This window comes from Lycium barbarum, chromosome 3, assembly GCF_019175385.1.
Source record: "Lycium barbarum isolate Lr01 chromosome 3, ASM1917538v2, whole genome shotgun sequence".
NCBI classification, from domain to species: Eukaryota; Viridiplantae; Streptophyta; class Magnoliopsida; order Solanales; family Solanaceae; genus Lycium; species Lycium barbarum.
The window spans coordinates 72,703,836-72,729,571 of NC_083339.1; positions in this window are offsets into that span (position 1 = coordinate 72,703,836).

Consider the following 25,736-nt stretch of genomic DNA (forward strand, 5'->3'; position numbering starts at 1 on the left):
TAATGGATGAATACGACTTGAGTGGGAATCCTCTTCTTGCACGAAAACCCTAGCTCACTTCCTTTGAGATTTCTTGGTGTAGACGAACTTTATTAGGTTTCATACACTTGATTTTGTGGATTTGGTATAGTTGATCATGGTTTTCCCTTTGTTTATTGTAGATGAATAATGGAGAAAGTTCTAGAGGTTTCTTGGTGTGTGGAGAAGTGAGATGAAATGAAATAAAATGAGAGAGAGGTCCTTATATTAAATCTTGAAATCTGTCCCGACCAAGATATATGGACCAACATACGGTCCGTACATTTTATACGGGTCGTATGTTTAGTCCAGTGAAGTGTGTCATTCTTGGATAAATATACGGCCTAACATACGGCCAGTATAATTTATACGGCCAGTATGTTGGGCCGTATAATGCCCAGCTATTCCGATTTCGTTCTCGTTGACTCGTTTGATCTCCGATCCTTATGGAACCTTCTTGACACTTGTTTAACACCTCAATACCAATGTAAGGGACATTATCACTCATCTCTAAAACATCTTTAAGCCATCGTTAACTTGTCTCTCATAGTGCTTACCCGACACGTAACATATCCTTTACTTTCTTTGACAATCTTTGTCCCTTACGTCTAATATCTTTGAATCTCGATTAGGATCATCAAATGCTATCTCTTACTTATCAAATCATCGTATACGTCATGCCCTTCGCTATCCTATTCACTGTACGCTAACGGGGAATTTTCGAAGGTGTAACATTCTTCCCCCCTTTTGAAACATTCGTCCTCGAATGTCAAACACTCGGGAATTCTACAAAACTTTCGCCAGAGTTTCCCCTATAATATGGCTCTACTATCCTATCACAACAACCCCTAATAATATTGCCTCACAGGGCCACAACACAATAGCACTATAAATTGGCCACACACGACCAAAAGCATGAAAAGAAAGCGTACATACCTCATATTCTTGGTGTTTCATCTTAAATCTCTCCCGGGGGTTGGAATAAGTGCGGATATGTGGATTTCATTTTATTTTCCGCTTCACACGTCATTTCTTCTCGGTTGTTGTTTCGCCACAAAACTTTGACTGAAGCTACTTCCTTATTTCGAAGTCTTCGTACCTGCCTATCTAAGATGGCAATAGGCACTTCTTCAGATGTTAGCTTTTCTGACTTGCACATTATCTATTGGAACAATTTTTGTGGAATCTCCAACACACTTGTGGAGCATTGAGACATGGAAGACTGGATGGACTGATTCAAGCTCTGACGGCAAGTCCAATTCGTAAGCTACATGACCCACCTTACGGATAATTTTATAGGGTCCAATGTATCGAGGACTTAACTTTCCTTTCTTGCCAAATCTCATCACCCCTTTCATTGGAGACACTTTCAAAAATACCCAGTCATCAACTTGGAATTCCAAGTCTCGCCGGCGGTTGTCCGCATAGGAGTTTTGGCGACTTTGGGCTGTCAACAATCGATCTCGGATCACTTTGACTTTTTCTACCGCTTGCTGAATCAATTCAGGGCCTATTAGTTGTACTTCTCCTGTTTCAAACCACCCAATCGGGGATCTACACTTCCTTTCATATAAAGCTTCATACGGAGCCATTTGGATACTGGAATGATAGCTATTGTTATATGCAAACTCAATCAAAGGTAGGTGATCATCCCAACTACCACCAAAATCTAGCACACATGTCCGTAGCATATCTTCCAAAGTCTGGATAGTACGTTCGGCTTGTCCATCGGTCTGCGGATGAAATATCGTGCTAAGCTTCACTTGGGTACCTAGACCTTCTTGAAAAGACTTCCAGAACTTGGCTGTAAATTGAGCTCCTCTATCTGTGAGAATGGATAGTGGAATACCATGGAGTCGTACAACTTCCTTGAGATACAACTTTTCATAATCTTCAGCCGAGTATGTGGTTCTGACTGGAAGAAAATGAGCTACTTTCGTTAGTCTATCCACAATCACCCATATAGAATCATACTTGCCTCGTGAACGAGGTACCCCCACAATAAAATCCATGTTGATCACTTCCCATTTCCAGGTAGGGATTTCCATTGCTTGCAATAATCCTCCTAACTTTTGATGTTCGATTTTCACTTGTTGGCAATTTGGACACTGAGCTACAAATTCTGCTATATCTCTCTTCATGCCATCCCACCAATATATCAATTTGAGATCGTGATACATCTTTGTTGCACTCGGGTGAATAGAATACCGAGATTAATGGGCTTCTTCTAGAATTCGTCGGCGCAATTCTGCCACATTCGGCACACATAGCCTACCTCGGTATCTAAGAATTCCATCCATGGAAACTTCAAATAGGGATTTCTCCTTTTCATGATATGTGTCTCTGTAATGGCACAAATGAGGATCTTCATACTGGCGCTCTTTCACTTCCATGTTCAGGGATGAAACTGTGGGATCATCAATACCAATCCCTGCACTACCCGAATCAATTATGCGCACTCCAAGATTAGCTAATTGGTGGAGCTCATGAACCATAGGCTGCCCATTGATCGGCGGCTAAGCGCATCAGCTACTACATTTGCTCTTCCGGGGTGGTATAAAATATTCACTTTGTAATCCTTCAATAATTCCAACCATCGCCTTTGCCGCTGATTCAACTCCTTTTATTTGTAAATGTATTTAAGACTTTTGTGATATTTATAAATATCGACATGCACTCCATACAAGTAATGTCTATACATTTTCAATGCATGAATAACCATAGCCAATTCGAGATCATGAGTTGGATAGTTCTGTTCATGTTTCCGCAGCTGTCTCGAAGCATAAGCAATGACTTTACCGTGCTGCATTAATACATATCCTAACCCAACACCAGAAGCATCACAATACACAACATAACTATCTGGCCCTTCTGGAAGTGTTAAGACTGGAGATGAGGTTAATCTGTCCTTCAGCTCTTGGAAGCTGCGTTCACTAGCATCATTCCACTGAAATTTAGCTGACTTCTGGGTTAACTTCGTCAATGGGGCTGAAATAGAGGAAAATCCCTCTACGAACCTTCTGTAGTAGCCTGCCAATCCCAGAAAAATACGGACCTCTATAGGCGTTGTAGGCCTTGGCCAAGTCTTCACAGCTTCAATTTTCTGAGTGTCGACTCGAATGCCATCATCTGAAATAACATGGCCCAGAAATGTCACAGAATTCAGCCAAAATTCGCACTTTGAAAATTTTGCATACAATTCTCGGGCTCGAAGAATCCCAAGAACAATACGTAAATGATCTGCATGTTCTAACTCTTTGCGAGAGTATACTAGAATATCATCAATGAATACTATCACGAATAAATCCAAGAGTGGCCTGAATACATTATTCATCAAATTCATAATGGCCATATCTCGTCCTGAAAGCTGTTTTGGGAATATCCTCTTCTCCAATTCTCACTTGGTGATAACCTGACCTCAAGTATATTTTAGAAAACCACTTGGCACCCTGTAGTTGATCAAATAAATCATCAATCCTTGGGAGAGGATATTTGTTCTTTATTGTCACCTTGTTCAATTGCCTATAATTGATGCACATTCGTAGTGAACCATCTTTCTTTCTCACGAACTATACTGGTGCTCCCCACGGTGATGAACTGGGTCTAATAAACTCCTTCTCAAGCAAATCTTTCAACTGTGCCTTTAGCTCTTTTAATTTTGCCGGAGCCATTCGGTAAGGAGGAATGGAAATAGGCTTGGTGTCCGGCAACACATCAATAGGGAAGTCAATCTCTCTTTCTGGAGGAAGGCCTGGAAGTTCATCTGGAAATACATCTTGAAATTCATTCACTATTGGAACGGATTGGAAAGTTGGCGACTTTGCTTCTGTATCATGGACTCGAACTAAGTGATAAATATAGCCCTTGGCTATCATTTTTCTTGCCTTAAGGTAGGAAATAAACCTACCTTTTGGAGATGCTGTGTTACCCTTCCATTCAAGCACGGGCTCTCCCAAAAATTGAAATCGAACTATTTTCATCTGACAATCAACATTAGCATAACACGAAGCCAACCAATCCATACCCATAATCATATCAAAATCTAGAATTTCCAGCTCAATTAAATCAGCTTTAGTCTGGCGATTGCATATCACATGTACACAATTTTTATACACCTGTCTAGCTATCACAGAATCACCAATCGGAGTAGATACCTCAAAAGGTTTAATTGGCTCAGGTTTCACCCAAATACGATCAGCAACATATGGAGTAATATAAGACAAGGTAGAACCCGGATCTATCAATGCATATACATCGTGGGAAAATATGTACAATGTACGTGTAACTACATCCGGGGAGGACTCAAGATCCTGTCGTCCGGCTAAAGCATACACACGGGGCTAAGTGGCACCTGAAGTAGATGCTACCCCTCTGCCTCTACCTCGACCTGCTGACATCTGGGGAGTCTGCCCTACCGGGCGCACTGAAGATGAACCAGCCATTGATCCTGTGGACTGAACCCCAACTCTACCACTCATCGACGGGCAATCTCGCATCATATGCCCAACCTGGCCACAGGCATAGCAAGCATCCGAACTTTGGCGACACTGTCCGGAATGTAATCTACCACACTGGCTGCACCGCGGTACTGGGGGTCTCCTCTAACTATAATCTTCCCTGAATTGAGAATCTGAGGTCCTCGAACTCTGACCCTGTCCTAAACGAAAGGAGCGATCAAATCTCCTACCCGTAAATCGAGGAGGTGCACTAGTCACTGACTGGCCTGATGTTACATCCCGTATTTTCATACGTTGGAAAGTGTGCGAGTTAAATGATATTAGTAACGGACATGAGGTTATCCCCCAAGCTTATAGGTGGTTAAAGTGATGGTACGCATGTATCGTAAGGATTTGAAGTTAAACCAATCGAAGAAAATAAGTTTCGTCGAGGTTTAAAATTTATTTGAATGGAATACGGTCCAAGCTATAATATCCGTATTTTTGGACTAGGAAATTAAAACGTCCAACATGAGCAAATTTACCCGAACCCGAAGGATTTGGTCATATTCAAGCATGAAAATCAAGAACTCGGTATATACAAAGAATGAGATTCCGAAATAATTTAGGATTTAACCATTGTGGTGACGGTGATTGGAAATAATATTTTATGTGTGTTAAAAGAGGCTACGGATTAGTAGCATATTTCATGATTTATGACGATGAGTATATGAAGTGTATTAAAAATGATTGCTATTTAAGTGAATTGGATCAAGAAATTAATTATGTGGCTAATTGGTAAAACATTGGATATTTAGTGGGAGGATAATACATTAAATGGTGGATAAGTATCAAAAAAATAGTGTGTCCACGTGTGTACTCAGTACAAAGATGACCAAGTGACTATACATTCCTATTAGTGACACATATGGAATAGTCAAATAAATTTAACATTTCATAAAAGTGGTGGGACTCATGATCTATTAGATATAGAACCCTTGAGGAAAATTTTAGCTGAAATTTTTCCTAATATAATTATGGGCAGAACGTAGTACTAATGGAACTGTGCATTCGGTTCTTGCAATATTAATTAAGCTAATAGACCATCAAGTCTTTTTCACGTAGGATAATTGCAAGCATACGTTTTTAGTCTTTGGGGTTCAATTGAAGGAAGAAAAACATTATTTCCTACAATATTATGGAAGCAGCAACGTGATTTCCTTTTTAAGGAAGAAAAGTATATTGCATTTCAAGAACAATATTCGGGTTTTGCTCACTGCTTCGATCTCGTTGTTTCGCTTTGTCGTGTTGTTAAATCCGGGTTTCTGCAAAGTAAAGTAAGGTGGAAAAAGATCATTTCTTGGAATATAAGGTAAGAATTATTCTCTCCTAAGCGTATTTAAATTCACCCCCGTTATAGCTAAAATTTGAGATGGGAACAATGGAATTAATTGCGGGAAATCGGATACGTTATTGTTGTTGTTATCATGTGGGCTGTTTGGTGGTTGTTATAAATTTTTTTGTGGGCTGGAATATTATGGGATTGGTTGAAGTTTTAGTTGTTGTTATTTTTGTTGTCATTATACTATGGATATACGAAAATAAAGAAGTGTATACAAGTGTTGGTAAACGAATGTATATTGGGCTGTTTTGGAAGTGATTTAAGGACGGATTTAATTCTAGTTTGAAATGAAATTGTTGTTATCGTTGTTGTTGGTATTGTTGTGATAATCGGAAATTAATTGGAAGTTTGGGTTAGGCGAGTTATATAGAGGAAATGCTTTCCGATTTCCGTTAAGTTCTTAACTAATCAAAATACTACTCAATAAGTATAAACTAAGAAGTGATTCGCATAAGTGATTGGTTGTAGATTTATAAGTTTGGGAAATCGTAGTTTATTAACAATAGTGTTACTCTCATATTAAATGGGCTAAAGGAGCGAGGAAGTAAGCTTGGTTACGGTTGATCTACGACAGGTATGATCCATATGAAACAAACAGACGACGTATATATATGACTCCAAAGAAGCTCCTATTCTTAGAGACACTAGGATGGCTAATTTTCTTGACTTCCAGAAGCTATCTCACTATGCCTTGATACGTGTATACAATTCCAGAAGTTTTATTTTAATATAATCCATAGTGGCATTCGAAAGGTACTTGATATGACTATCGTCTAAATTTTCAAATGATGCTTCATTTTGATTATCTTATTGAGTCTCAGATATGATTTAATTTGCATATGGTTGCTCACTACTCTACTCGTGCATGCCTCAATAGATCTTTCACTGAGTCCCGGGCCAGGATACGTTTTCGTGCATAGTTTCACTGCATTGTTCACCGAGTCCCTCACTAGAGGGCCGGGTACGGTATATATATATATGATGGTGTTATGACGTGTTTATGGCGTTATGATGTGATTATAGCGTTATGATGTGTTTATGGCGTTATGATGTGATTATGGCGTTATGATGTATTTATGGAGTTATGATGTGTTTATGGTGCCAAGGAGGGTATGTGGCGACCTTATTCACCGAGTCCCATAATGGGCCGGATATGATATATGATATTGATATGCATGATTTGCATTTCATAAGGCAAGTGTATTGATGTTTTAAAGGTCATACTTGTTTCTGGTAATCTCTATTTTAGTTATGATCCTCTTTATTGTATTTCATGCTTTATATACTCAGTACATATTCCGTACTGACCCCCTTTCTTTGGGGGGGCTGCGTTTCATGCCCGCAGGTACAAATAGTCGGTTTGGTGACCTTTCAGCATAGGACTTCTACTCAGCTGTCTTGGAGAGCTTTATTGTTCTGGAGCCTAGACTTTTGGTACAGATCTTATGACATATATATATATATGTTTATCCAGGGGTACGGCGGGGCCCTGTCCCGTCATATTTCGCTATCGATACTCTTAGAGGTCGGTAGACATATGTGTGGGTTGTGTATAAGTTCTGTTCAGCTGTGTCTAAACGATGTGCTATGGATATGCTCGTCTATAATGGCAGCCTTGTCGGCTTGCATATGATATGATATTGATGTGTAGTGGCAGCCTTGTCGGCTTGCGTATCATTTTATGATTTGATCAGTTGTGACTCCTCAGGAGACAGTTTATGTGGATATATATATATATATATATATATATATATATATATATATATATATATATATATATATATATATATATATGATGACGTTATGGACCTTCGGAGTTCTTCGTAAGTTTCCATATTGTTCGTAGTTTCAGTTTGACTATATCTAACAGGTACATATACGGGTGTCCAGGTCGGACACTAGTCATGGCCCACGGGGTTGGGTCGTGACACCTAAGTGCCTAGAATGTGTCTGCCTTGATCCCCCTCTATAATCATTGCCTGCCCCCATAGATCTGGCCCTCTTGCTTTGCCTTCTATCAATATCATGATCACCCCTTTGTGGTTGTTGTCGTCCCTCTAGGTTCTGGGCATGGGCTTGTATTCGGGAAATATCCATCCCGTCTTGCAACAAAGCCATTAAACAATCCTTGAACAAATGTGGCCCCAGGCCACTCACAAAATGATGCACTCTATCTCCCATGTCGGCCACCATAGTCAGGGCATATCTAGCCAATGAATTAAATTGAAAGCTATATTAACGGGCACTCATATTTCCTTGCTTTAGATTTAAGAACCTATCCACTATAGATTGGCGGACCTTGGGTGGCAAATAATGGCGGATGAAGGCATCCACAAATTCTTGCCAAACGGGAGGAGGTACAATTTCTTTTCTTGATGCTAGCCAATTATTGTACCACAATACCGCCATATCTCGGAGTCTATAAGATGTCAGCTCCACAGATTCAGTCTTGGAGGCATGAATAATCCTCAATGTTCTCAGCATCTCATCAATAAAACCTTTCGGGTCTTCATCCGGCTTTGACCCGAAAAATTCCGGAGGATTCAAACTCATAAAGTCACAGGCTCTGGTACTAGCTGCCCGATCACTTGTACTCACATTCTGCCTCTGTGCCTGGGTGGCAACCAACTGTGTCAACAAATGAATGGCCTCGGTCACTTGTTGACCCGAAGCAACCGGTGGAGGAATCGTACCTGAAGCTCCTCCTTATTCTTCTACATTAGGCGGGGTGGAGGAAGTATTAGATGGGGCCTCGTTATATGACTCACCCTCTTCTACATTCATTGGCGGCTCTCTTTCCACCCGCCTTTTTGTCGTAATCTTGCCCTTCTGGGCGACTGTAGCTTTTCCCCTTGGCGGCATTTCCGAAATCATAACACACTATTAAGAGGGGAAAATCTTATAAAACAGCTCTATCGTACGATCTCTTAAGATGAAAGATGGTCATTTTTCCTAAATGCCCTGTAGCCTCCTTTTTATTACCGTGGCGCACAACACACCATAAACAAGACTCTACTAGACATGACTCGTAGACACTTCCTAGGACTGAACTGCTCTGATACCACTTTTGTCACGACCCGACTAGGGGCCGTGACGGGTACCCGGGCTAACTATCGAGCACCACTCATTCTACTATCCATCATACTCATTAAGCGCTCTTTTATCAATTTCATACTTAAACCATAAGAAACTCATTTTTATTTAGAAATATAAGTACTATTATAAGTACATACATAAGCCCTTTCGGCTATCAAAATAATACAAACATATACAATAGTAACATTGTGAGACCATACTACCCACACCTGTGCATCTACGAGCTTCTACTGGAATACTAGACATATGGACGGGACAAGACCCCGTTGTGCCCAAAATACATATACACATATATATACACAAACGAATGAACTAAGTAGCACCTCCGGAACAAGGGAGTGCTCTCAAATCAGCTACTAGCTCCTACGAGTCTGGATCAAGCTCATCTCCCTATCTACCTGTGGGCATGAACACAGCGTCCAAAGAAAACGGACGTCAGTACGAACATTGTACTGAGTATGAGAGGCATAAATAATAATAATGCGTCAATGAGAGAAAGAAAGCATCAAATGAGAAGCAACTGTAACTGACTGTCAATTATAAAAGAAATGATGCATGCTGGCTTACTGTTATAGCCCGTACTTCATACGTACAAATAATTTGGAGAAGCCGTGGAATATTGAGAAAGAATAAGGGCGAAGAGGAAAATTCACAAAATGGCCCGTGGTAATATCATGGAAGTCTAAGGGTAAAATGGTAATTTCACAAGTATTCAAGAAAATGGAAGAATTCTCTAGGAAATAAAGAAAGGAGCATGTGGCCATTTCATAAGTGAAGGGGCAAAGTGTACATAAGGATGGACTAAAGTGTAAAAAATAAAAAGGGAAAGGAAGACACTTGGTCTTCTTTGACCAAGTGAGAAAAATCTAGAGAGGGGCATGTGCCCCTCACATGCCTCTATAACTATATATATATATATATATATATATATATATATATATATATATATATATATATATGTGATGTATAATAGAAGAGGGCATAAGTCATTCTTTAAAACTCTAGAGAATTCAAGAGAAATGGAGAAAGAAAAAGAAAAAGAAGGGGCGGCCAAGAGAGGGGCTGGCCGAACCAGCCCCATGATATCTACCATGGAAAATTTGTTTCTTCATGCTTTCATACTAATTTGAAGGCCCTCTTCGACGTGGAGTAGTTGTTGGAGTGAGAAAACCATTCGTTTTGCAAGAAAATACTCCTAGCCGTGTGGAAGAAGAGAATGGAGAAGGTAAGATTCAATCCTTTCTTGTATACTTTATGAATGATGAAACATGTTGTTATGTGTTGGAATAGATAAAACTCATGAAAATAAGGATGTTGTGTATGTAGTATGTGGGCCGAATGCGTGTGGTGTGTATGGTTAAGAGGAAATGATTTTATCTAATGGTTTGATTGTTGTGTTGTGAATGCCATAATGGGAAATAAATGAAAAGTATGAAATCATGCATGTTGAAGTTGTAATTGTATAAGTATGGTGTGGCCGTGTGTTGTGTGTAACATGTGGGAATAATGAACCAAGTGTATTAAGCATGATTATGTGGTGTAATTACAGAGGAAATGCTGCCGAAATTTCGGCAGACAAAGTGTTACTTCAAATAATCAACTTCTAAAAGCTCTAATCAAGTTTTGGTAAACATGACCAATTTGTAGATTTTGACGGATTTGGAACGTGAATTTGGAGTCGCATAAGAAGCAGAAAAGGTATGTAAGGCTTCACCCTTCTTTCTATGGCATGTCTTAGATGTAATATGTTAGATAAGAACCTCGGGGACCCTTCTTGTTATATCCCGCATTTTTGTGCAATCGAATAATTCAAGATAATCGCGGGAAGATGACAAGCAAGACCTTATTCTTATTTTGTTTGGCATACAAGTTGTTTATGAAAGTTTTGAAGCGGGAATGTTAAGCAAGGTCAGGGGTATAAAGGGAAATTGGCAATACGACTCATAGAAACGTAGAGGAGTGCTAGGGGTAAATTTGGAGAGTTGGAAAATAAATTGTATGAAATGCAAGACACAAAAAAAAAGGGGGTGGGCTTAGTTCTTGGGCCATGTTGGCCGTCCACTCCTTGGTGGGCTTAAGCCCACATGGAAATTTTAAGGGGTCAAAATAAAAAGATGACCAAGTCATCGTTTTCATTCAACTTCTAGAAATTTCAAGACTTTAGGAGAAAATAAAAGAAGGAGAAAAACATCTAGGCCATTCGGCCATAGCAAGAGCAAGAGAAACCTTGGGGATTTTTCATCAAAAAATTCATTTCTTCCATCCAAACAATCCATTGAAGGTTCCTAAGCAAAGTAGAGTGGTCTTTGAAGCAAGAGAAACACATTTTCATGCAAGTTGTGGATTCTAGTCAAGTGAAGGGTTAGAGACAAAAGGTAAGAATTTATTCCCTTTTCATATGTTATAGATGTTGTGCATGTTGTAGTGTATGAAATGAGTGGAATTCATAAAGAATATGAAAGTAGATGTGTTGGCCGTGTGTGTTGAGTATGTGTGTGTGACCGTGCATGTGTGTGTGCTAGTGTGGCCGTGTGGTTGTGGGGTAATATGGAAAAGAATGAGTCAATTTTATTTAGTGTGTTGATTATTGTTATGTTGGGGATCCTATGTTGCTAATGAATGTCTAGGAACCTTAGTGAAGTTGTAGTAGTGGAGACTTGTTTTAGAAGTTATATGAATGGAATGTAATGTTCTTGCATGCGTGAAAGACAATATGATTAGTATGATGTTGTTGGAATATAGATTATGAGGTTGTTATTGTTTCCGTTGAAGTTGGAAAGTTTTTGGAAGGAGTAGTAAATTGATTGAATATGGAAATTGTTAGTATTGTTGTTGGCATTGTGGTTGATAATATGGCCGGGTTGAATTCCCGGGATTGTTGTTGATTGAAATTGGCCAAGTTGAACTTGGTGGGATGGAGTATTTACAGGGGAAATGCTGCCAAAATTTCGGTAGCCAAGTATTATCTTAAGATTTCCAATGCTAAATGTTCTAATAGAAGTTTGGTAAATGTGACTAATTTGTAGATTTTGGCGGGTTTACGACTTGAATTCGGTATAGCATACGGAGCGGCAAGAGGTATGTAAGGCTTCATCCTTCCTTCTATGGCATGTCTTAGACGTAATAAGTTGGATACGAGCCTCGAGGACAACCCTATTCTCCGGAATCCGCACCTAAAGTTTCCCCTTTTTGATTCAGTGGAATTGAACTAGAAATTGTGCAAAATGTTGAAAAACCTTCCTAACCCTCTAGAACTTGCATAAAGAGGACCCGATTACCTTAAAACCTTTACAAGTAACGCCATGACACGCAACATATGTAAATTATGTACACTATCTCATTCGGCCCGAGGTGGGCCCACTGTTCCCGGATTTCCCTATTGCTTCATTTGACTTGTTTGAAGTAGAATCCTAAGGAAACTTTTGATCATTGTTCCGATTATCAAACAATAAGCACAACACCATCCTAGTGTGAATATGTCTATGATGACCATGATAACGATAGTGCTAAGAAAGAACATACGTCTATGACAAGTATGACAAAGACGATTCCATGACTAAGATGATGAATATGATCTTATAACGATAGCGATGAGGCCAAAGATGAGAAAGTTCCTACGATAGATATGTTGACGATATGTTCTGCTATAAAAATGAAAATATGAGAATGTTAAACTATTTCTTGATATCTCAATTCTATTATAGGTAATAACTACTCTAAAGGTTCTAAGTATATGAAACTATGCCTTATGACCCTGATCGATGTTTTTCTCATAGTGATACCTTTTCATTGGTAGTCTCACCTCATAACGCTCGTTCCTTCAAGGTGAGACAACGCGATCACGATTGTTCCATAACGTAACCGGAGGTTGCCGACCTTACGTCCCTCCGATGACTACCTGATTTTCCTTGGGCTCTCCTGCATGCCTATATGATATATGTACATGAGCTATGTATATGTTCATAGGGTGGGGGAAAGGGATACATGTATATGGGGATATAGGGAAGGGAAACATGTTTCATTGCCACCTGATCAGCTGGCTTATCATCCCGGACGCGGGATGCCCGGACGCGGGATATATTGGCGAGCCGGTGTATTTCGACGCTATGTGGGCGAGCCGACATTGTTCGGTGCTATGCTATGACATGACATGCTATGCTATGACACGATACGCTATGATATGCTATGCTATGCTACTACATGATACGCTACGACATGATATACTATGATATGACCTGATATGCTATGATATGGTACGCTATGACATGACACGCTATGACATGATATGCTATGACATGATATATTATGACATGATATACTGCGACATGATATACTATGACACGATATACTATGACAGGATATAATATGATAAAAACATGACATGATATAAATCCTATTTTCTATGCCTATGGAAAAGAAACGTTTTAAAAAGGGAAAGACAAGCATGCACGGTACCAGGCCTGAAAGGGGCGTTCTTACGTACAGGTTACTTTCTAGCCCCACTATATGTCCTACGATCTCATGATATTGTTAATCATACTCTATGTTCCTGCTTGTATTATCTTCCATGCCTTACATACTCGGTACACTATTCGTACTGACGTCCCTTCTTGTGGACGCTGCGTTTCATGCCGCGCAGGTCAGCAGACAGGCGGGTTTGATTCCTAGGAGCTCTACCAGCAGCATTTGACAGCGCTCCAGTTGTTCCGGAGCCTCAGTTCCTTGGTACTATTTTTGTGTATATATATTCGGGCACGACAGTACTCGGACCTTTCTATGTATATGTGTACTATGTCTAGAGGCTCGTAGACAGATATGTACAGTTAGATGTCTTGAATTTTGAGTTGTTCGCATCTCTGTATAATGTGATAGCAACGCTTACTAGTCTATGTTTTCGATGACGCTGCAAATGTTAATGTTCAGCAACGAAAAAAAAATGTATAGCACAGTTCCTACGGCCCGCTGAGAAGCAAAGGTACAACGATAGATACGGGGTGCTCGGTACAAGTATCGGGTACTCGTCACGGCCCCTAGTCGGGTCGTGACACTTCTACCCTCCAGAATCCGCATCTAAAGTTTCCCCTTTTTCAATTAGTAGAATTGAATTAAAAAGTGTGCAAAAGGTTGGAAGAATGTCCTAAACCTCTAGAACTCGCATAAATAGGACCCGATGACCCTAAAACCCTCACAAGTAACGCCATGACATGTAACATATGTAAATTTGGTACGCCACCTTATTTGATCTGAGGTAGGCCCACTGTTCCCGGATTTACCTTATTGTTCCGCTTGACTTACTTTGAAGCTAAATCCAAAGGAAACCTTCGATCTTTATTCCATTATCCAATGACAAGTACTGTACCTATCCCAACGAGAATAATTCTGTGACGATAATGATAATGATGACGTTAAGAAAGAGAATATGTCTATGACGAGAACGACGAGAATGATTGCATGTCTAAAAGCCTTAAGTGAAAAATTCGGTATGAATACAAGGATGATGGACTAGTTCTTGGGTCCAACTCTATTCCTTTGACATGACTCTATTTTCCAAAGACTCTAAGATGCACAAAGTAATGTTTTATGAGTTTTACGATCTTGTCCCATGTTTTCTCTTAATGCCATTCTTCATTGAGAGTCTCGCCTCATAATACTAATTCCTCCAAGGTGAGACATAACGATCATGATTATTTCATAATATAATCGGAGGCTACCGACCTTACGTCACTCCGACGTGGACATGGTTTTCTTGGACTCTCGAGCGTGTTGTATGCATGTTATAAGTATATGTACATGATAAAAGGACCAGAGCGCTATAGACGCTGATGTATGTATATGATAAAAGAACCAGAGCGCTATAGACGCTGATGTATGTATATGACACACGTATATGTATATGATGAAAGAGCCAGAGCGCTATAGACGCTGATATATGTACATGATGTATGCATACGTATACGGGGAAGATGGAGATAAGGGTAGTGCGTTATATACGCCTATCCACCTAATCAGTTGGCATTATATGACATGATATCGTCCCGGACGCGGGATGCCCGGACACGGGATGCCCGGACGCGGGATGTGTATATTTATGGTTAAATGGATCGGCTGCCGACGCCTCGGCAATATGATATGTCTTATTTTTATATATACATATGAACAAGGAAAGATTTTTAAAGGAAAGCTAAGCATGCATGGTATCCGCCAAAGGGCACTTATATGTACAGGTTATTCTCCTACCTTACGACATGCTCTATGTTTCTTTTATGTTATTATCCTTGTTCTATGTTCTCCGTATGTTATGATTCATGCCTTACATACTCAGTACATTACTCGTACTGACCCCTCTTCTCCGGGGGCTGCGTTTCATGCCGCGCAGGTACTCCCAGATGATTAGAAGACCTTACTGAAGATGTCCCAGTGGAGATGGCGAACTCCATTTGTCCCGGAGGGTGGCCAAGTCCAAGTATATGCTATGATGTTCTATTCTATGTTAGAGACTTTGCAGATAGAGTCATGGGTATAGAGTGTCAGCTTGGTAGATGGCTTCACCAGTCAAAATGTTATTACGTTTCATGTCGCGGGTCCCATATGATGATAGACGTTATTCATGAAAAAAAAATTGGAGAGCTTACTATGTATTTATTTCTTAATTAATACAAGAGTTTATCTATGTAATAAGAGTCACTGGGTTCGCTCGGCTCCAGATAAGGGGTCAGGTGCCCATCACACCCTACTAAAGTCGGGTTGTGACAAAGTGGTATCAGAGCAGGTCGATCTAAGAGTTGTCTGCAAAGTCGTGTCCAGTAGAGTCCTGTTTATGGGTGTGAAGCCGGCCACATTTATAAACAGGAGGCTGCGGGGCATCTAGGAAATGTTGACCTTTTTTCTGTCTTAAATCGTGCGATAGAGCCAAGTCACAGGAAATAATATTCCTTATACTAACCGTTAATTCTCGCAGACGCTCAGTGGTGACGAATGAAGACAAGTGACGAGACGACAAGTTACAAAGGTAAGCCTGGATAATTGTTCTGGTACTTGGAACTGGAAGTTCTGGACGGCGGGAATATTTCATGTGGCAGCATGTTCTATGAAGTATTGTCGACATTTGTTACGTACAACTTTTGAAAAGTAAGAATGGTAAAGGAGGTCTGCTAGAATAGATACGCCTAACAGGAAGAGACGGGGACAGAAATAATGTAAATAAGTAATAAGTGAGAAGCGTTGCTTCAGAAGGGTTATGGATTCGGGCGTGGCGACGAAGGTGGGGTCACAACTAATGAGAATCTGGAAGTCCAGAACAGGAGGTAGTCATACATACAGGCGGAAGGTGAACATCGGGAACCAAAAAGGGTAAATCGGTAATTACAAAAGAAAAGACGTGCTACGGAAATGTTCCGGAACCTGTAAGACTTCGACTTGCCCCAGAACAGGTAATAAAGGTCGTGTGAGGGAGCTGACGCAAAATTATCAGCACTAAGACACCGAATTTTAGGTTAAGCGTGCTCAGGTGGGAGCAATTCCATGATGGGTGACCCCCTAGGAAGTTTATAAGGAATTTTACATATTCTGACATAAAAGACAAATGGAAAACTAGAATAGCCTAAGTGAAACTACGGTATAAGAGATGACGGGAGACCATAAGAAGACGCGTGAAACAAGGCAGACTAGTTCGGTACAGGACAGAAAGTGCACCACAGTCCCGGGATTAGGATAGGCTTGAACAGCGCTGGGAAGTATTTTGGGAACTAGTTGATAGTAAATATGTATGTATATATGAATGTGTAAGATATCCCGCATATGTCTGTATTGGTGGCATGTGAGCCCCAACAACCGAAACTACGGGAAGAAAGGTATTGATCACGCAAAGGTGCAGAAGTACGAGTGACAACAAGAATAAATGGTACAAGCGCGGCGAGTGAACTGTTATTATTCCACTATAGGTGAGGTCGGAAAAGCTTAAGATAAGAAGTTTTGATATGATAGGCACGAAGCTGGAAAAGAAGGTGAGGGATAAAGGTATGAGCGAAGACTTCATAAAGGACTATGAGCATATAAGGAACCCCTTAAAGGGGGGGGGGGGGAGGCCATATTAGGCTTACGAGGAATAACGATGAACGAAATGAGCACCCGCACATGAAGCCAAGGACAAGTATACATGTATCAAGAGATACAAAAAGAGACTAAAGAAGAGTTGTAGTAAGAATCTAAAGGTGTGGCTATTGCTAAGATATGGTCACGAAACAGTAACAGAAAGGAGATGATCTGAGAAAGACAAGGATAATACGTTGGCCCAACAAAGTAGAAAACCCACGACACGAGAAGAGATTCATGTGAAAACCGAGAAGTTCGATTATAAAGGGAATGAGGTAAAGGATAAAGAGTGAGCGTGAAAGAAAGAACGACTACAAAAGGGATCCTCCCGAAGTATTATGACACCCCATAAGGCCAGTTGAACATTCGAGGACGAATGTTCTAAAGGGGGGGAGGATGTTATAGCCCGTACTTCATACGTACAAATGATTTGGAGTAGCCGTGGAATATTGAGAAAGAATAAGGGCGAAGAGGAAAATTCACAAAATGGCCCGTGGTAATATCATGGAAGTCTAAGGCGAAAATGGTAATTTCACAAGTATTCAAGAAAATGGAAGAATTCTCTAGGAAATAAAGAAAGGAGCATGTGGCCATTTCATAAGTGAAGGTGGCAAAGTGTACCTAAGGATGGACTAAAGTGTAAAAAAAAAAAAGGAAAGGAAGACACTTGGTCTTCTTTGACCAAGTGAGAAAAATCAAGAAAATGGGAGAAAAATATGGAGAGGGGCATGTGCCCCTCACATGCCTCTATAACTATATATATATATATATATATGTGATGTATAATAGAAGAGGGCATAAGTCATTCTTTAAAACTCTAGAGAATTCAAGAGAAATGGAGAAAGAAAAAGAAGAAGAAGAAGGGGCGGCCAAGAGAGGGGCTGGCCGAACCAGCCCCATGAAATCTACCATGGAAAATTTGTTTCTTCATGCTTTCATACTAATTGGAAGGCCCTCTTCGACGTGGAGTAGTTGTTGGAGTGAGAAAACCATTTGTTTTGCAAGAAAATACTCCTAGCCGTGTGGAAGAAGAGAATGGAGAAGGTAAGATTCAATCCTTTCTTGTATACTTTCTGAATGATGAAACATGTTGTTATGTGTTGGAATAGATGAAACTCATGAAAATAAGGTTGTTGTGTATGTAGTATGTGGGCCGAATGTGTGTGGTGTGTATGGTTAAGAGGAAATGATTTTATGTAATGGTTTGATTGTTGTGTTCTGAATGCCATAATGGGAAATGAATGAAATGTATGAAATCATGCATGTTGAAGTTGTAATTGTATAAGTATGGTGTGGCCGTGTGTTGTGTGTAACATGTGGGAATAATGAACCAAGTGTATTAAGCATGATTATGTGGGGTATTTATAAAGGAAATGCTGCCGAAATTTCGACAGACAAAGTGTTACTTCAAAGAATCAACTTCTAAAAGCTCTAATCAAGTTTTGGTAAACATGACCAATTTGTAGATTTTGGCGGATTTGGAACGTGAATTTGGAGTCGCATAAGAAGCAGAAAAGGTATGTAAGGCTTCACCCTTCTTTCTATGACATGTCTTAGATGTAATATGTTGGATAAGAACCTCGGGGACCCTTCTACCCTCAAGAATCCGCATCTAAAGTTTCCCCTTTTTCAATCAGTAGAATTGAATTAAAAAGTGTGCAAAAGGTTGGAAGAATGTCCTAAACCTCTAGAACTTGCATAAATAGGACCCGATGACCCTAAAACCCTCACAAGTAACGCCATGACATGTAACATATGTAAATTTGGTACGCCACCTCATTTGATCCGAGGTAGGCCCACTGTTCCCGGATTTACCTTATTGTTCCGCTTGACTTATTATGAAGCTAAATCCAAAGGAAACCTTCGATCTTTATTCCATTATCCAATGACAAGTACTGTACCTATCCCAACGAGAATACTTCTGTGACGATAATGATAATGATGACGTTAAGAAAGAGAATATGTCCATGACGAGAACGACGAGAACGATTGCATGTCTAATAGCCTTAAGTGAAAAATTCGGTATGAATACAAGGATGATGGACTAGTTCTTGGGCCCAACTCTATTCCTTTGACATGACTCTATTTTCCAAAGACTCTAAGATGCACGAAGAATTGTTTTATGAGTTTTACGATCTTGTCCCATGTTTTCTCTTAATGCCATTCTTCATTGAGAGTCTCGCCTCATAATACTAATTCCTCCAAGGTGAGACATAACGATCATGATTATTTCATAATGTAATCGGAGGCTACAGACCTTACGTCACTCCGACGTGGACATGGTTTTCTTGGACTCTCGAGCGTGTTGTATGCATGTTATAAGTATATGTATATGATAAAAGGACCAGAGCGCTATAGACGCTGATGTATGTATATGACACAAGTATATGTATATGATAAAAGGACCAGAGCGCTATAGACGCTGATGTATGTATATGACACACGTATATGTATATGATGAAAGAGCCAGAGCGCTATAGACGGTGATATATGTACATGATGTATGCATACGTATACGGGGAAGATGGAGATAAGGGCAGTGCGTTATATACGCATATCCACCTGATCAGTTGGCATTATATGACATGATATCGTCCCGGACGCGGGATGCCCGGACGCGGGATGTGTATATTTATGGTTAAATGGATCGGCTGCCGACGCCTCGGCAATATGATATGTCTTATTTTTATATATACATATGAACAAGGAAAGATTTTTAAAGGAAAGCTAAGCATGCATGGTATCCGCCAAAGGGCACTTATATGTATAGGTTATTCTCCTACCTTACGACATGCTCTATGTTTGTTTTATGTTATTATCCTTGTTCTATGTTCTCCGTATGTTATGATTCATGCCTTACATACTCAGTACATTACTCGTACTGACCCTTCTTCTTCAGGGGTTGTGTTTCATGCCGCGCAGGTACTCCCAGATGATTAGAAGACCTTACTGAAGATGTCCCAGCGGAGATGGCGAACTCCATTTGTCTCGGAGGGTGGCCAAGTACAAGTATATGCTATGATGTTCTATTCTATGTTAGAGACTTTGCAGACAGAGTCATGGGTATAGAGTGTCAGCTTGGTAGACGGCTTCACCAGTCAAAATGTTATTACGTTTCATGTCGCGGGTCCCATATGATGATAGACGTTATTCATGAAAAAAAAAATTGGAGAGCTTACTATGTATTTATTTCTTAATTAATACAAGAGTTTATCTATGTAATAAGAGTCAGCCGGTTCGCTCGGCTCCAGATAAGGGGTCGGGTGCCCACCACAGCCTAGTAAAGTCGGGGTGTGACACTTACTTCATAATCATCATCATATCATGTATGCATAAATGTATAATCTGCCAGTCCATACAGGTACGGTGTGATAACCATTAGCCTGCGTCCAGACCTCACGCGTCTGGGGTATCATCTCATGCCGCCCACTAGTGGTGTCTGCCCATGCCGTCTGGACATGGTGTATACGCTGCCTGCCTTAGCGGTGTCTGCCCGGCCATGTAGGCGCGGTGTGATAGCATCATGTACATATCATAGACTTATCATATTCTCATCATACTATTACCATAATGCATGACTGGAAACTTAAGACAATTATACTCTATCGGGGTGACATAAGGTCGTGAACCCCCTATTCCATTATGGAGCATTTATAAGCATTCTGCCTCACCTTGAAGGAAATAGTATATAAGGTGAGTGTATACAATAGACGACATCATCAACTTTATAGGAATATCATATCATGAACTCTAGAATTTTTAGACTCAAATTCATCCTCATCATAATTGGGATCATAATATATCTCATATCTCATATAGCTATTCATGAACATAGACTCTTAGTTTTCCGGAATGTAGGAGAATCCTGAAGAGGAAGGAAAAGTCATGACATAGCATTCATGCCATATAAAGAAAGGACTAGCCTCACTTACCTTTTACGTTTAACTAATCTTTCGCTTGCATGTTCTCCTTCAATGCCCACGTTTCTACCTTCAAGAGAAGTCGCATGAACATTAGCTAATTGATTACTTAAACGTACTTACTAAAGATAAAGAAAATTGGGCAGCATTTCCTTTGCTTATACTACTTTCCCCATAATCCATATCAACTCCCAAACGTTCATAACAACATTCACAGTATAATAGACAACAATTGTCATTCATCTACATTATCCGCATTTCACAATTCCTCTTTAATTCTCCATAATTGTGGTTATAGTTCACTATCGCATTTTCTCATATATAATACTTATTCCATGGTCTAAATGTCATTCACAAGATACTTACAACCATAACATACCAATATTTATAATTCAATCCAAACCTTCACCCAACAATGTCACTATTCCCACATTTATGACCCACTTTCTATATCTTTCTACAATCCATGTTTTTTTAACTTTCAACACCTTAAACAACCAATAATGACCATAAAAATCACCTTAGATAATTGATGAATAAGACTTGAGTGGGAATCCTCTTCTTGCACGAAAACCCTAGCTCACTTCCTTTGAGATTTCTTGGTGTAGACGAACTTTATTAGGTTTCATACACTTGATTTTGTGGATTTGGTATAGTTGATCATGGTTTTCCCTTTGTTTCTTGTAGATGAATAATGGAGAAAGTTCTAGAGGTTTCTTGGTGTGTGGAGAAGTGAGATGAAATGAAATAAAATGAGAGAGAGGTCCTTATATTAAATCTTGAAATCTGTCCCGACCAAGATATATGGACCAACAAACGGTCCGTACATTTTATACGGGCCATATGTGTGGCCGTATGTTTGGTCCAGTGAAGTATGTCATTCTTGGCTAAATATACGGCCTAACATACAGCTAGTATGTTGGGCCGTATAATGCCCAACTGTTCCGATTTCGTTCTCGTTGATTCGTTTGATCTCCGATCCTTATGGAACCTTCTTGACACTTGTTTAACACCTCAATACCAATCTAAGGGACATTATCACTCGTCTCTGAAACATCTTTAAGCCATCGTTAACTTGTCGCTCATAATTCTTACCCGACACGTAACATATCCTTTACTTTCTTTGACAATCTTCGTCCCTTACCTCTAATATCTGTTAATCTCGATTAGGATCATCAAATGATATCTCTTACTTATCAAATCATCATATACGTCGTGCCCTTCGCTAGCCTATTCACTGTACGCTAACGGGAAATTTTCCAAAGTGTAACAGTTAGTAATGCTATTGATTGTGGACTATTTAGGAGGTGTTCTTACGACATTTTAAGGCTAGAAAATTGGATGAATATACTTGTCATCATGTTATAGATATTGTTGAGGTAGGAAATTTATTAGGCGTGACAAGGGTTGTATGGGTTCCAATCCAAGCTTGCCGCTCGTCATGATATGTTGTTGACTTGTTAATGATATTGTTCCTTGTTGTTGATGTTGTTCTTTGGTACACCTCGTAAAGTTTCGCGTTGTTTATGTCATAAGTAAACTAACGTATGACCGGATAGGCCATGGAGCCCCTATAAGGTTAAGAAAGACTTTTACCAAATGTTAAGCATGTACTATAAGATTTCGGGGTTAAACGAATCAAAGTTGTTATAACCCGTACTTCGGGGTTAAACTAGGAGTGCTTAATATGCTGAGGAGGTGATTTTTTGAGGTACTTGAATCATATACTCTTCGTATGTTATGTTTTGAAGTCAAGAAAGTTGTAACATAAAAGTCGGCGAAAAGCATCGCAAGTCACGTTCAAAAATTTTCTGAAATTTGGGTCTAATGTCACTGAGCTTTTCTCCCAATACACTTGGAGTTACGAGTGTTCCACCAATAAAATTGAAGGTCTACAAGTCTATTTTCCATCGTCAAACCGTTTGTCAATTCGACATCGGAGTAGAGATATTCACTTTTTCGCGAGGCTGCGCAGGCAGCCTCTTTTGGGACCCACTATAGCGATGGTTGACCATCAAAGGTTTAAAAAGGGTAAAATGTTATTCACCTCAAATAAGTAACTATACTTCCTAAACACTCTCCTAAAGGTTCTCTAAGGGTTTCAAGGGTTACAAAGAAGATTTCACCATAATTCCACATCAAAGTTGAAGTAAAAGAAGGATATGCTCTTCTATGTATTGTAATGGCATCAAGGGTGATTGAGAGCTAAAAGTAAGCTTAGGATTTGAGTTTTAGTTCCTGTATAAAGTGACTATGTTATCTTATTGGTGGTTCTTAAGGTTATTTTGGTATTGGTTATATTGTTTGAGTAAACAATTGTAACTTAACACTTGGAAATGGTGTGGAATGTTGGTGTTCTTGTTGGACTGTGTTGGAAGCTATATTTATGAATCGTTGTGACTAGAAAATGAAGATAACAAATTGAATATGGTATGCTTGATGTTGTTATGTATGTCTAGGTATTTATGAAGGGGATTGACGGAAGAAAATGTCTTGGTATTTATGAAGGGGATTGACAGAAGAAAAATGTATAAACATGAAGTAGAAAGCAAAGATTATGGTGTGGTGCATATGGGCTGTTTTGAAAGGATTTATGAACTAGTTTTGGTCTGATTTGATTGTGGTGACTTATATATATTATTTTTGATGTTGTTTTGGATTTTTTTTTGTGATATTTGGAGTTGGAGGAATTCAATGATATAGGGGAGATGCTGCCCAAATTTGCTTAGACAAGTTGCAAACGTAATATCTATTTAGTATTAATCATGAGCCTCATTGTTCTATTGTAAATTGAATTGTTTTATAGGCTACTTGAGAGGTATTAAGGATTCAAGGAGATTAAGGTATGTAATGGCTATTCTTTCTTTTCTTGGCATGATCCGTAGAAAATAAGCGTTTATCGAATCCTAAAGAAAGAGAACTATTGTTTAGAGCTGTCATAGATGTGTAACACTTCTAGATGTGATTTTGTATCTTCCGAGGGATTCCTATCGACTCCTTAGTCCCTTGTTAGTAGAAAAGTTAAAAAGAGACATGTTGATGTATATATATATATATATATATATATATATATATATATATATATATATATTCTTTAGCTGTGCCACTTGGTCAGTGAGACATTTTCTTTAGCCTGACCACTTGGTCAGTGAGACATTTTATTTAGCCTGGCCACTTGATCAGTGAGACAGATATGCCTGGCCCACAAGGTCAGTGAGACAGATTGCCTGGCCGTCGGGTCAGTGGGACAGATTGCCTGGCCTACAGGTAAGTGAGACAGATTGCCTGGCCAACGGGTCAGTGAGAGATATTGCCCGACCAACGGATCAGTGAGATAGATTGCCTGGCTTGATGGTCAGTGATATATATATATATATATATATATATATATATATATATATATATATATATATATAGAAACCATCTTAAAGCGTGACACATGAGTATAACGATAAGGAAAAGGAACGAATTGACGATGGACGCAATCGAACACTTTATACACGGGAATGTTAAATGGAATGATGGGCAAAAATTGGGAGGTATAGTTCCATAGGAAAATATGCTTGAGATTATAAAGTTGCGGCAATGATAGGTCAATTAACAAAGAAATAGAGAAGGATTAATTATGATAACACTCGGTGTTAAAGACGGACTATAATAATATCTATTGGTGTTGTTACTCTTAATTAGTCATACTACTATGAAGTTGCAATGTTGAGGGATAGTCGGGATGGAAGCAATGAAAAAGGAATAGTGTAACATTTCGAGGAAAGCCTAAGAGGGAGAAACCATTCAAGTGAGTAAACAATAAAGTCAACCCTGAGGGTAAGACGTGGATGTGACGATAGGAGAAGGACAGAACGAGAAAGAGCTAAAATAAAGGTAAGTTGGTATATGACGACAAATTGCTACACATGGAATCACTATGAAAGAATATGATAAACACAGAAGATGAAGCCAATAGACGATGTCCAGAACTTCATGTATAAGGAATCTAGAATATAAAGGAACCAGGGTTGAGTTATAAGCGAAATATGATAAGATAGGCCTAAATAGGAAACTGATGGCTATTAACAATAAAATCAAGGGCGAAAACATGTGAATTCGCATAAGACGGCTTGGTTAAAGTGATTTCGCATAAGACGGCTTGGTTAAAGTAAGGTAAACTCGGATGGAGCTAATGTAAGTTTATTCGTGAAGCCGCAAGCGATTAACAAGTAGGCAGCCAAATTTTTTAAAAAGGTCATCGGACATCTTTGGACTTCATATTGTAAAATAGTATGAATACATAAAGATCAAAATGAGCAGATGTATAACTGTAATTGTCAGAATGTAATTGGGCGGAATCGATAACAGCTAAAGTAGAGTATATGCCAGGAAACACAGGGAACAAGGACATAGTGACCCAGAATTTAACGGAGTCACTTCTATAGCCAAGAAGGCAAGGATATCGACAATAAGATCTCGTCCAACGTAAAGAAGAGGGGTGTAATGGGATTGAAGTTACTAGAAGGATAATAAACATTAGGACAAAGGCGTGTTTCATGTTTGATAGAAGAGATGAGATAAGAATAGGACTGAGGTCCATTTTCCACTCTATTTCAGAACATCAAGTATATACGATGATGATCAACTTAGACAAGATGACTTGGAGAAAGGAGTTATAAAATGTCAAGATTGTAGCGGGCTGAAACGGAATGTAATCGTTACGATATTGAGCCAGCGATTGATTGTTATGAATACGCCAAGTTTGATTCTACAGAGGAGGTTATA